This window comes from Falco punctatus, assembly GCF_963210335.1.
Source record: "Falco punctatus genome assembly, chromosome: Z".
Classification (NCBI taxonomy): domain Eukaryota; kingdom Metazoa; phylum Chordata; class Aves; order Falconiformes; family Falconidae; genus Falco; species Falco punctatus.
Genome location: NC_137586.1, coordinates 1,449,769 through 1,464,230, shown reverse-complemented (window position 1 = coordinate 1,464,230; position 14,462 = coordinate 1,449,769). Strand labels below are relative to the sequence as shown.

The following is a 14,462-nucleotide window of genomic DNA, read 5'->3' as shown; positions in this document are numbered from 1 at the left end:
GGCATGCACTCCTTCCTGTTTATGAACTACCTTGCGGTGCTTGGGTGAATGGGGCTCGTCCAGGGCAAGGTATTTGTTTCTTATTTGCTACAAATGCATTTGCCATCTCCATCAGCATTGGTTTTCTTCCTGTTGATGACCATTTGGGGACTATTAAAATAGTATTTAATTTGGCTTTTCACCCATGAGGAGTAAGTGATTCCATACCTTCACAGAATGAAAAAAAAATTGAATAAAATGTAATAAAATCAGCTATGTGACAGCTTTACTAAACTGATACAATGACCTCCTGATTCCCAAGTCCTGGATCAATGTGAAAATTACCCTGAAAAGTCCTGTGCTTGTGCCATCCACTCACAGACCTCTTGCTGCATCCTCTCCTCCTTCCCCTTGAAGATTAATTACCCCCGACGGAAGATTTTGCGACTGCATGAGGCAAAAAAACCACATGCATTTGCTCAATCGCGCTGCTGCACTGAAGTGGAGAGGGAGCAGGATTGTGCCCCTCTTTGTCCCTTTCACTTACCCTGGGGTCTGTTGGTTCCCAGCAAGGGGCCGGGGGCTCTGACATGGGGGGACGGTGTCTGTGGGAGGCAGTGGGTGGGCTGGGGGGGATGGCTGATGTAAAAGTGCCAGGGAAAACTACTTTACAGAGTTACGGGGGAAGAAAAAGAATAAAAGAATGGAAGACTCTCCCAAGATTAGAGCTTTACAGAAAAGGATGCTACTTTGGAAGTCAAATAGTGTGCCCACTGGGTGATTTGTTTACAAGTGTGAAATCCTCGTGCAGATGTTAAAATCTTTCTGTGGGAAAAGACTGGGGCAGCGCTGGGGGCACTGGGAGCCACAGCCGCTCCAGAAAGCCCTTCCAGCTGCCAGGAGAAGGTGGATGCTGGCGTCAGCCATAGCAAACAGCAAGAGGTTGAGACACAAAAATCAGAATTCAGTAATAAGGGCAGAAGGCTGCTGCTCCTCCTGCCTTCTTCTGCTAAGGAAAACATGTGTGTGGTTTGGTTTTTTTTTTTTTTAAATTGATTGCATTTAGATGCCAGGCTGGGGCCCAACGCTGGGCACATGTTGGAGTGTGTCGCTGCAGTGGACGAGAGCCTTGCTGGGACATGAGCTGCAGAGGGGACTTTGACTGCTCTCCTGTCACCCTCCAGCCACAGGCTTTGCAGGTCCAGAGGTGGACTGTCAGCACGGAGGCGCACCCAGGGAGGAAAACTCCCTTGTTTTTTCTCTTTCGCTGCTGGTCCAGGGATGCTGGGCACTGGCAAGAGGGTGTGGTGGCTCCTGGCTTTGCTCCCCTATGGGCCACCCAAGAGTGTGTGCCGTGTGCTCAGTGGACTTCATGGGGGGGAAAGGATGTTTCAGGAGCTGCCTCCTCAACGCCAGAGACTTGGACTTGCCACGGGCAGGGCAGGGGGCTGCCCACGCTCCCCTTCCCCAGCGACCAACGGCTTGCTCAGAGGCTCTGGCTCCCAGCTTTGGCAGGGGGCACAAGGCAAGACAATCCTGGCGGGGAGCTCTGGGGGTGCTGCAACCGCCTACACAACATGCAAAGTTACGGTCAGCCTGAAAGGGAGCATCCCCTCGTGCTCACCGCACGGCTTTCCTGGGCTTTAGCTTAATGGGAGGCAGCTCAGGCTGCCTGACGCCTGCCCTGCCTGCTGGCAGCCTCGGGGGGGCTGCCCCCATGCACCCCTCCTCTGCCAGCCAGGTCCCACCGCGGTCCCCACACAGACCCAGGTCCTGAGTGGCCACAAAGGTGTCTCAGGCGGGTATGTCCTAGGCACCAAGCCATTCCTTTATCTATTTATTTTTTTATTCCTCTCTAGCTTGAGTGAGACCTTCCCTCCATATCTATAAGGAATTATCAAATAAAACACACTTCACATTAAATCAAAGGAACATTTCAACGGCCAGATTTAATAACACAAAATAAAGTCTTGTGGAAACCCACACACAGCTGTGGAAACCCCAAAATAAATCAATTTTCAAGTGGCTGTACAGGAGCCAGGGAGCAATTTTTTGAAATTGCTTTTTCCTAATATAAAAAACTCCTGCCCAAGGTTGTGCTGCAAATGGGAAAAGAACATGCTCATTTTCTTATCAATATGCTATTGTAAAGAATAATAATCAGTCACTCCAACTTCGCTATCATGGCTTTTACATCTATTCTTCTGTTACCCCTAAGTAGATGGCAAAGTGGAAGAATTAATTAACACAAGATTGGATTAGGGTGCATTGATTTACAATGTATTTCAGACAAGTATGTGTGATCAGAGCAGAAGAACATATTATAAATAAAAGGAGGGGTGTGTCATTAAGGCATCTGATTTGCTTCCAAAGCTTTATAATTTAACCCTGTGAAGGCAGGGGCACTGCAGAGGGGGGAGAAAGATGGAGCGAGCTACGTCCAGGGAGATGCAGGACCTGACCTTGGTCATTGTCTTTGAGAACTTGAGTCCTAAGAACTGGAAAGACACCAGAAATTGAGAACATGGAAAGCAAGATTTCCATCTTTAAAATTAAAAAGAAAACAAAAGAAGAGCAGAGATATTATGGAGCCATCAGCTCATCATCAAGTCGCAGAAAAGTACTGGAGCCATTAATCAAAGAATTTTTAAGTATATGGAACAAGGAGATGAGTAACAACAAATATGCATTTGTCACAAATAAATCATGTCAATCCAATCTAATTTCATCCTGCAGCAGGGCAGCAGGCCTCACGCGTGGAGGAGAAGCTGTGGATGTCATATGTCTGTGCTCTGGCAGGGTGTCTGATTCGACCCCACTGAGGGAGCACAGCCTGGGGAAAACACTATGGAGCAGGTGGAGACCGGAGGATCATACCCAGGGATGAACTCAAAGACTGTCAGCATGGGAGGATGGATCCAGCAAGGTTCCCGACCGTGGGGCGGTGCGGGGGAAGCAGAGCAGGAACCGTGAGCCAGGAAGGCAGGGTTAGAACTGGAAATGACTTTCCCAGGTCGGAGACAGGGGCTGGACCACAGGGGCTGGTGGAGGGCAGGACGCTCCGGGTGCCGAGGCCGGGGGGATGCAGGAGCATCTGGTGTAGCTGTGGTTGTGCAGCGGCAGGAGCAGGGATCCCCGGACCCTGTGCTGAGCACAGCCTGGCGCTGCTCTCCTGGGGAGAAGGAAAAACCCACGCTGAGCTCTGCACAGAACTGCGCTCCTCAGGCACAGGGAGAAATCCTCCCTCTCCCCTGGGCACTGGCAAGTCCTTCCGCTGGAGAAGGGTGTCTGCTTTGGTGTGCTGCACCTCAGGGGAGATGTGGAGCAGCTAGAACACAGCAATGCACTGCGCATAAATTGTGACCCGCAAGGACAGACCGCACGAACCCCTAACCCAGCCGCTTGCTTCCCAATACATAAAAAGACTGAAGGAGGAAAAAAAAAAAAGTTTGTCTCCCCTCTCAATTTATGTATTTATTTTACACTGTTTTCTCAGCCACATATTCTTCTTTGGTTTCTTTCAACACCCATTGTCTCTCTGGAGCAGCCAATTTTGTGTTGGGCAATCAGGCTTTTATACAGCAGCATCTGAGGAGATCTGGAATGAAAACATGGCAAGGCAGGGCGACACATGGGGCTCGGCCAAGGGGGAAGAGACCTGTGGAGAATTCATGGCCCTGCCTGTATTTTAAGACTTGCTGGATTTCAGCAGGCCCATCCTGATGCTGTCAGAGGGTCCTGGCCCCCACACGCCCCAGCTTCACCGCGTTGCAGCTCAGAGCCCAAAGCCCAAGCGCTCAGCTCTGCCGGTAGCCTGGGCCAGGCACCTTCCAACCTGCACCAGCATTCCCAGTCTCTGTGCAGGATGGGACTTTGCCATTTGGGGGGTTTGAGGGCTGCCTGTCTCTCTCTTTCTGGGGGGCTGCCTCAGAGCTGGCGATGCTCTGTCCCCCCAGTCCAGTGGCCACCACTGGGTCTCTGGTGGGCAAGGCACTACCTAATGCTTTGCATGTGTTCATGCTCTTGCAAAGAGGAAAACTAAAAAAAAAAAGGAGACGAAAAATAGATTGCAAGGCGCTTCATTATCCCCCCTTCTCACACTCCCACCCCTGGAATTTGTGGTTTCTTTAACTGGGTCTTTTTTCTCCACATATCCCACATGGTCGCCAGTGCTGTGATACATCTGTATGGGAATATGCTAGTCACATTCAGCTTTTAATTACATGATATGTTATAATGTTATTCATATCCCAAGAGAGTTGTTCTTTCTACTATAAATATAGTCTCTTACATGTTTCCTTTATGAAGCAATTTCTGGAGTAAAATGGCTGGAAATATCCTTACTCATGCTATGGTTTTATGCCTACAAAGTCTTCGTGTGATGGCAGGAGCATCAACGTTTGATGTCAGACACTTCTGATCCATCGCTTGAGGAAGGCTACTTGGCTATTTCAGAAAAAAATCTCACATGAGCAGCCTGTGGGAGCCTCATCCTTCTCCAGACACATGCATTTTAGTCGGCACATTTATAATTACCGTAAGCCGGGGTACCGAGGGCGGGTTGTTAGGCTCTGCACCCACCAGCCTTGTCGCCTGGTCCCTACAACTCGGTGTTTAGTCACCATTAAATAGGTGATTTCACCTCCCCAGCAGCAGACATCTGGTTAGATTCAGTGAGTAAAACGTTCAGCGGAGACAGAGAAGCCGGGTCAAGCTCAAGCTCACTCTTAGCTTATATATCATTGCCCCGCTGAAATCAAGGGATTTGGCCCACAAGTGGTTGACCTACAGGCTGATTGCCTACGCTAATCCCACCCTCACAAGTCCACAGAGAACCACTTATAGTCTTCTATAGGTGTCTTGCAGTCAGCCACCATTCAAACCCTGGTGACAATAAATTTCTGCACTTGTAGATAAATAAAAATTCTGTCTTTCTATATACCCTGTTACCTATGTATTCCTGCACTTTAAAGACAAAGTGCTTAAGTAGCCTAACAAGCAATTTGCTGCTGCTGTTGCAAGTTTCTGGCCCTCAGCATCTCCCTTCTCCGCTGCTCCAACAGCGCGCCTGGATCCGGCCAAGCCAGGCACTACAGAGTTGCACCAGACACTTGGACGAATGCAGTGGGTGCAGCGGGTGCAGGCTGACAGGTGCTGAGCAAGCCTGCATGCCTCTCTGCGGGCAGCCCCCATGCAGGTGCTGCTCCATGAGCCTTCCTCGCAGAAGCCCGCGCTAACTGGGACCAGCCCCTGATGACCAGCCCCGATGCACCAGCAGCACCAATGCAGCAGCAGCAGCGCGGGTGCAGCCCGCTCCTGCCCTTCATTCCTTGTGCCCTCACAGCCGGACCCCCGCAGCGGGTCAGGGCACGGTGGCAGTGCCCAGCAGGGACCCCTTGCCCAACACCCTCCTGCCAGCACTCATCCTGCCCCCAGCAGCCTCGGGGCAAGTGTGAGAGTGAAGCGAGCTTTAAGCTGGACAAATCTCACAGCTCTACCAACTAAGACCAGATTTAGATAAAATAGGAACAAGCTGGGCCGCAGAGCCAGGAGTTAAGACAAATGTAAGACAAACCCTTTGAATCCAATTCCGACTTTCTCGTAAAGTCCCCCCCGAAATCAATGGCTGTGGCGGACAGGACATTTGTTTCCCATTAGCTTTAATTGTTGTTGATGTTTCTGCGCTCCTTGAGTCCAGGCAGGATGAGAGACAGGCACTGGCAGGGCTGCACATCAGGCAGCCAGCTTTGGGGTGCATCGCTGGCCCCCATCAGGAAGGAGCTCGCTGGGGATGCAGACGCTTACAGTCATACTGAGCCCGTGCGCACATCACACCTCTCACTCTCTGCTTTAGATCAGCCCCCAGCACGGGGCTGTTGGTTCTTTGGGTTTGGGGTTTTTTTTCTGCCATTTTAAAAATCAAGGTTGACAAAATTAAGTATTTGCGGTTGTGGATGAAGGAAAAAATCTGCTAGATGCTTCAGGCCAGGCTCACCTCTGGGGTTGGGAGAATTACTCTTTGAACTGCGGATGAACTGTTCGATATTAGCGGTGTGTCTTAGCTGGTATTTTTATTCTGAGCCTAGCCCAGGCCCCTGATCTTACCCTGGGGTAACTGGACTTTGGGAGCTGTCACCTGACCTTGCAGTGCTGAGAGAAGGCAGGCTGGCTCTGCTGCCAGTGACTGCACTTGGCCCTAAACCACCAGGATCTTTGAAAATGCACTTTAAACCTCCCCCCAGATAGCAGGATATAACTCAAGGGCATTTTTGGTCCTTATTGATTGCTACCAATAAAAGATATTTTCCCTTTGGGAATAGTGACAGTCACCTGAAGCGCTGCTGAACAGCAGCTCCAGATTCTTGGATTCCCTTGAGAGCAAGACATGGTCTGATTTGCACACACACACACAAAACCCCACCAAAACCAAACAAAAACAACTTAGAAATGGCTCTTACCTTGAGGTAGGAGCACCACAACCACATAGACCCACTCCCCAGGCTGCCAGAGAGCCAGCAGTGCTGCCCACACTGCCTGGGACCGATGCTTGCCTGCACACATCCCAGCAAGGCTTTTGGGGATGCTCTGCTTTTTGCTTACTCACCCGCTCCCGCAGCACCGCTGGCTCCATCCCCTCCTTTCTGTTCTCCATGTCCCCACCTCCCTTTCCAGTCATCACCCTTCCTTCTCAGAGCCCTTCTCCATATGCAGTGCACCACCTGCCCACCAGCCCCGTTGCCCTCCAAGGGTCTTCTTGCTGCCTCTTGGGATGCTCCAGTATCCCTCTGCCCTGGCCTCCAGCTCCTCTCCTTAACATCACCCCCCAAGTTGCTACCAGACCTTTCCTTCAGCCTTTGCCAACACACTCAGGGCTTGGAGAAAGGGTCTGAAAAGAGATGAAAATTTTACAAACCTTTAAAAGAGTCTTTCCCTGGGAAACTCAATGTCTCCTTCGCTTCACCCTTGCCCCTCATGCTTCTCCCTGACCACCCCAAGCCCCACTTCATCCCAGTACCCCTGTCCCCACTGCTGTGCGGCATCTCCTAAGAGACTTGATGGTTGGATTGATGACCACAGTTGGACTTCATGATCATGATTGGACCTGCTGATCTACAGTTGCAATTGATGATCATGGTTGGACTTGATGATCTTAAAGGTCTTTTGCAACCTAAATGATTCTATGATTCTAAGATCCAGGAGTAAGCCTAACTCCAGCCCTTCCAACACCTCCTCTCCTGACCTGTGGTCCCAGCCTCCTTCCCCAAACCCTCCTGTCTGACCTGGGTCCCCCCCAGCTGACAACCACGTACAGGGTTGGGCTGGCTGAGCACAGCCCTTTCTCCCCATGCAAATTTCTGAATAAGTGGCAATCTTCTAGACTGATGTCTTCCCTACTTTTCATTTCCTGAGTTGTTTTAAGAACTTGCACCTGTGTAATAACTGAATACCAGGTTAAAATTGATACCAGCCTTCCAGAAGGTTGCTTGACCCACCCTAGCTTTAAATGCAATCTTTGAATGGATAAATTTTAGACCTTAACACATATTTTCTCCCTTGGAAATATGCCATATGTTTCTGACATATAGGAAAATACTGGATAAAGATTAATAAGGAATAAGGCTGCACCACTATCAGACTTCCTTAAACAAGTATTTGCTAGTAAGTCACTGAAGAAGGAGACAGGGCGAAGGGATGGAGGAAAAGGGAGTAGAGAATGATAACGCACTGCACAGCCACAAACCCCAAATCCATTTTCCTCACTAGGTCCCCCTAGAAACAGCATGGTGGGAATGCAATACCCCAAACACATCAACATGAAAGGGAGTGTGCTGGAATAGCCCGGCAAAGGTGGTCCTGCAGCCCCTGGCGGGGTGTGAGGCTTCATTGGCAGCAGAGCTGGCACCACAGCGAGCACCAGGATTCAGCCTTCCACAGATGTGCTCCAAGGGTGCTGCCGGCTCCAGCCAGAAAAACCCTGGGGTGCACGTATCCCATCAGTTCTCCCCGTGTAAAAATAACTCCATTAAACTGGAAAGCTCATCCCATTAGGGAGGTTCATCAATGGGGTGAATCTGTCAGCTGACCTGACGGCTCCGAGGTGGCCGCTGCGTGTAACCAGTGGCCAACACTCAGATTGCACCTAAAATCTGCTGCGCCCCGGGCAGGGTGCGGCTCTTGGGTGCTGAGCCAGCACCCCTGGGAGCAGCGGTGCATGCCGGGGGAGCCAGCCCAAGCAGGGCAGAAGGGATGCTGCTGGGTCACCAACCCAACCCCATGTCAGGACCCTGACATTCCCACAGGGAGGCAGATGAAGAAACTTCCTCATTTTGCATGTTATTGTTTTTCTTTTTCTTTCTTTATTTTCTTTTTTTCCTCCCCAAGTTTTTCTAAAGAATGAGAACCAAAAGCTGTGGGCACTCTGCTGGGGCTGGCCAGCCCCAGCCGGCCTGAGCAGCCACCGAGACAATACCCGGGGCTGCACAGGGCTGTGGGAAAGGCAGCACAGGAAGGAGCCAGGGACGGGGACCAGCCCCAGCTGCGGCGTCTGCCAGCACCATGGCCCTGCAACCCATCACACTGGCACGGAGGGGCTGAGGGGGGCATCAGGCTGATGGACCCACCAAAATGAACCCATAAAGGCATTGCCTGCAAAAGCCGCAGCCTCCCAAGGAGAGCAGATATCTGGTCTTCTCCAAACCAGGGCTGACGGGAGCTGGCATAATTGAATGTGTCTAAGAGACGGCTCTCTCCACCAAGTAACCGATGAATTTATACCGAGTCCCTACTGCTCAGAAGACGATAGCATGAAGCCCTGGCAGTAGGTCTCCAGATTTTTGGCTCACCTCCATCACAAAGCCCCAGTTTGATTGGATAAGCCTATTTAAAAAAAGAGCTAGAATGACTAAACACAAATTAGAAATTGTATGATATAATTTCTCCTGCTAACAGCGCATCAGAGGGATGCGGGAAGATGCTTGCTCAATACATAGGAAGGAATGTCTATGAGAAATTAGTCAGCAGCAGCAAAATGAATACACAGTTTTCTCAATAAAAGCTGACTGCTTATTTATCCATCTGGGATGAATTTATATGCTTTGTGCAGAGGAATGAGCAGCAAGGGGCTGATTGGAGCCTGCATTCCTATGCAATATGTCTAATTCAGTGCTCTGTGTTAGTCTGCCCTCACGGTCTAAGCAGAAGCTTGAAGGTAGAGATGCTGCAGCAAAGCGACAATGAGCTTTCCATAAAAATTAGAGGAATCATGCAAGAAAGAAGGTTTTGGTGGGTTGAACCACTTGCAACATGTTTCACGAAGGGACTCCGAGCTGGCCAGTAGCTGGAGTGAGTGGCAAGGACAAGGTGCTGGGTGAGGGGTATGTGTGTCCCAGGGGCAGTTCAAACAGAGTAAAGGTGCTAAACTTCAAGGCCCGCATTTCTGAACAGACATAAGCCAAATCCTGACGCCCTGCTGCAAAAATACCCATTCCTTGCCTTGACAGGTCCTCATCCCCTTGGCCAAAAGCATCCCTATGAAACCTGGCAGGAAGAAACTAATGCGCAGTGCAGGGGAAAGAGAAGAAAGTGTGCAGAAGTGAAGTCATGGGCTTTTGGCTGTTATACGAGTTCCTTTTCCAGAGAGATTTCACAGGCAATAAAAAGGGACAACTGGATGAGTTATCTGAAAATAGAGACAACTCTATTGGAAACACTCTTTCAGTCCTGAGGCTGTTTTTTTAAATGCCCTAAAAAACCCAGTCAAGCTTTTATTTATAAACAAATAAAGCTGGTCTGTAACCAGGTGAACACAGCACTTCTTTTCATCTTTACCAACATGTTGGTTTGCTTGTTCACCATCCTGGGATCACATCATTATTTTTGCAGTACTCCTTGTCACCCAAGCTCCATCCACTGGGTAAGCCCTTCCAGGGGATGCTGCATTCCAGTTTGCTCCATCACTAGTGTTGTAGCAAGTAATCATTTTCCTTCCCCTTACTTGAATGTCACACTCAGCCCCAGGTAACCATTTAGGATCCATTTACAGAATAACCTCAAGGCACCAGGACAGTATTTCTAGCACAGGGATGCACGACGGTTAGTGCTTGGGCTGTAAGGATGAATAACTGACTGTAAAAACCCAACAGTACTTGGCAGATCCTCAGCTGGTGTAAGTTATCATACCTCCATCAACTTCAAAGATCATTGACTTCAATGAAGCTAAGACAATTTACAGCAATCGCAGATCTGCCTCTAATTATGCCGGCTCTGATGCTGTAATATCCTGAGCTTCCTTGAATCCAACAGACTTCCGACCAACAGCATTAAACAGCACCGGGGCCGGATCCCTGCTGCCCCATGCAGGGCTGCCGCCACCTGGGAGGCACAGGAGGGAGAGCAGGAGGCAGGGCAGGACCTTTGGCATCTGACAAAGCCCAGCTCTGCCGCAAACCCTCCCCTCAGCAGCCTGGCGCAGGTTTTCTCCTGCCACGTATCTGGTCTGCACCATCATCCAATTCAGCTTGCTCCCAAGTGTTTGAGCTTTCCCCTGTGATGTTTCAAGAGCACTATTAATTCATTATTATTATATTTTTTTTTAGAGCCCAACTCTTTTAATCCAAACCACATTTTCAAAAACAAGCCGTTACATATTTGCTGTGTTTCTTTTCCTGAAATAAATTTTGCACGCCAGATCCTCTTCAGCTGTAACTCATAGGAGCTGTCGCGCAGTTAAAACAAGTTGGTGTCCTTCACACCAGCCTTCTGCGCTTCACCCTCTGCAAAAATCCTGCCCCTCTCCCTCGGAAGAGGCATGCCTTCTGCTGGTAGGCAAACTTTTTCCAAACATTTTCATCACTGTGCCAGCAGATACAGAGTTCCAAGAGGTAGGCCGTTTACATTATGGAGTTCAGCTGCTCAGCCTTGTGCCATGGGGCAGGGGGAGCTGGGTGTGAGGGGGTCCCACATCAGGTACCAACTTGCCTGTGGCATGGGGAGGACACAGGGGCACTGAACTGCTCCCATGATGGGGAGGTTATGGAAGGGCTGGGAGCACTTTACAAGGTCTCTCTGACGTTTAACTGATCTTACTTATCATGCTCCAAATCCGATGGTCTTATTTCTCAGCTAAAATAAGTTCAATTGACAGAAGATAAGACTGGCTCAGCAGTCTTGCTTTTTTGTTTCCATTAATCTCTGATTAATTTTAATGATCTTTCAGACCCTTTTATTCCACATTATTCAGGAATTTTACATAATCTTTGCCTCTAAGTGTGGCTCCATTGCTTTTAATCCACACTGATATTTTTGTCTTCCCTTGGTGCTCCTCCATGTTCCACTGAAGCTTGTGTTGTCACCTGCTTGTTTTATGGGGTTCTTGCCTTTAATTTTATTATGGGCTCTGCAATGGTCTTAACAGGCAGTAGGAATTTATGATGGTCTTGGAAACCAAAGGCTAAACTCAGCTCCCCTTCCCCTCCCCGGCTGACAGCAGTTTTGGAGGGCACAATCTGACCCAGCACACACGCTCGGGAGAGGGATCTTCCACAGCCTTGTACTAATCCTTCTTCAGCTGCAGCAAGGCCTGGTGTTATTTGCTAATTAGATGCATTTAGTGTGCCACTGAGATGAAGGGCACCACTGTACAGGTCTGCCATGGCTGCAAGTCCCCATGCCCCAGGGTACCAACCTGTCCTTGCCTGTGCTTCTCCCGGAGGGGCCGTTGCTCTCCCCTATGCAGGCTCAGCAATCCACATGGAAAATTGTTTTCTCTCCTGCTGCCCCATATTTTTTAATTCACCCAAAAATTGTTGGGCATCACTTGGCTTCAGCCTTCCCGTAGCTAAACCCCAGGGAAAACCCAAAGGTGAGCACAGCCCATCTCAGTGAGATTTGCCTCCTTGGCACATCTCCCTCCAACAGCTCTAGTTTCTAGGGAAAAAAGTAAAATTGAACTTCTTAGGCTTTTAAAGTCTCCTCCAGCTCCTGGTCAACCTCCTCATTGTCAGAGGGATGATTGAGCTCATGGCCAGCCGAGCTGCAGTGGCCTCCAGCCCAGCAGCCGGGGGGCTGGCTGGGTACCACTGATGCCACAGGTCAATACAGACAGCTATGGGTGCCGCTGCTGGGAGGGATGGACGATGCCAACACCAGCCCCTAGGGAGGCAAGCACAACAATTAACACAATTAACACCAAGTGCAAACATTGCTTTCAAACTGAATCCCTAGGTCAAACATGACAGCTTAGGTCACAACTAAGGCAAAACCATCACCCAAGCATCGAGAGAGGGATGCCCATGAACCTCACACCCCACATTGGGGCACTGCTGCTGCGTGCCAGCACTGAGACCCCAAGAGATGGTCCTCAGATACTGGGGAAGGAGCTCCCAAAATTACCCCCAAAATTACCCCGGGGGGGGAGGGCCTCACACATGGCTTTACAGTTGCTGCAGCTGATAAGGAGTAGGCTTTGATTTCTGCATCACTCCCGGCTCAAGCAATGCAACCCCAGCCCCAAGTCCCTTCGGGAGCCCTGTCAGAAGTGAGGGAGCAGTGCCAGCCCTTGGGCACGCCAGCAGCCAAGCAGGAAAATCCCACCGCACACAGACAAAGCCTCCGTCTATCGAAACCCCATTATTTCAGAAGGGTTTTTTGACAGGTCCTTGCTCATTTCCACAAATACGCACTGCCATGATCTCCAGTGAAGCCTTGTGATCCCCTGTGCTGCTGTGGCTCCAGAGGGTCAGCCCAAAATCCCATGGATGGAGTTGGGGATGCCTGGGGAGTCACACTTCATATTAATACTGCCTAAAATGGTTCCAACACAATGTAAACACTAAATCTCTTTTTCCACATCCATATGGGCAAAAATGAGGATTTATCTTGACTAAACACTAGTGTTTTCTATCACTTTTTATTCCACCTGTGCTGGGTGTTCATGTGTACATATACATACACACCAGGCACACACCAGAGTCCCCAGGATTTTAGTTCTGCCTTCCAGGACTTACATATTTGCTCTTACAAATCATTAAATCCCATCGGCTTGCTGGGGATGCAGGGTCACAGGCGATGCCAGCCCACGCGTGGGGCTCAAACATGAGCAAAAAGACAATGACACCTCAGAGGATGAGAACACATAACACTATGGGGATGCTTCACCCCCAGACTGGAGTCTGGATGCTTCTGGTGCAAAGACTTTATTGCCAAAGTTGCTGAGGCTGAGCCTTTGCCATTGCTGGTGGCAGGGGACACAAAGCATGCACGAAGTGTCGCCCACTCAGCTGCAGCAGGTGAAGCAGTGCCCAGGGTGTTATGCAGCTCCAGATCAACAGCTTGCAGGCTGCCATACAATCGATGGGAGTTGTCCCCCTCCACCCCCCACCCCTTTTTACAAATGAGATTTTTCTCTTTGGATTAGAGCATTGCTAAGCCCCCTGGCCCAGCATGCCCTACATTGCCAGTGCTGGTCCTCACTTCTGAATCCGGCACCCAGGTCTGGGATAACGGCTGCTGTGGCTGTGCAAGGAGGGTGGGGACCTTCCTGGCATCTCGCTAGTGACTCACTCCTCTGGCAAAGTTAAAAAAACGACAGCAACAAAATAGTTCTGGCCTATTTCAGATGAGTTAATCCTCTTTAGGACTTCTTTGAAGCTCAGGCTTACAGTTATTTAGTGCATTTCAGTAAGTATCTGAGCCCTCCCCAGCACATCTGCACCGAAGTTTGGTTTGTGCCGGCTTTGGGCATGGGGATGCTTTGCTGGGCTTCTCTTAGAGGTAGATTGGAATTTAATTTGCAGTGCTACTTCCCCAATGCTTTTTTTTTCTGATAGAGGCACTGAATATTTGACAACAAATTGTTTCTATCAATCTTACACTGTTATTAAAATAAGAAAGAGATCCTAAAATGAGATTTTGGTTATTTTTGGAATAGACGGCCACGTGTGAGTGTTTCTGTCCTGCACCTTCCCAGCTCGAGCCCCATGGCAGGAGCTGGGTATGGTCTTTGCTGCTTCACCACAACCAACACTGTTGGTGCTGTTCCCTGCCAACACCAGGAGCACGTCTATCCAGCTGTGCCAGGGAGTGGACTTAGAAGAAGTCCACAGGATTTCTCTTATAAATACCAATATTGGCTTAGTGGAGTAAAGAAGATAAACGAGTCCTAGCTAAAGATCTACCCGAGGTATTTAGCACTTCTGGAGGGATGCCAGGGCTTCAAGTACCAAACCGTAACCTGCAGATGGAGTGATGAGCTAAACCCGGGGGCTCTGCCTCCCCCCAGCAGACACAAAGCACCCAGCTGCCCCACTGCTCAGGGCTGGGCAACACCCCCCCCCCCCCAGCTTCACCTCCAGCATCGCAGCTCCTTACAGAGGTGCACCCACCAAAACACTCCTTTCGCTACCGAAGCAGCACTACACAAATACCACCAAGGCTCTAAGCCACCCACAGTATCGCAGGAGGGCTCCCCAGTCTTGCAGCCCCAC

At 49.9% G+C, this 14,462-nt stretch overlaps 1 protein-coding gene across 1 annotated transcript in view; it reads right to left on the bottom strand.

The window, feature by feature from the left end:
* CCDC68 (coiled-coil domain containing 68) overlaps positions 1–14,462 on the bottom strand; it is a 65,612-nt gene that overhangs the window by 46,705 nt on the left and 4,445 nt on the right. The gene's annotated exons all lie outside the window — the stretch shown is intronic.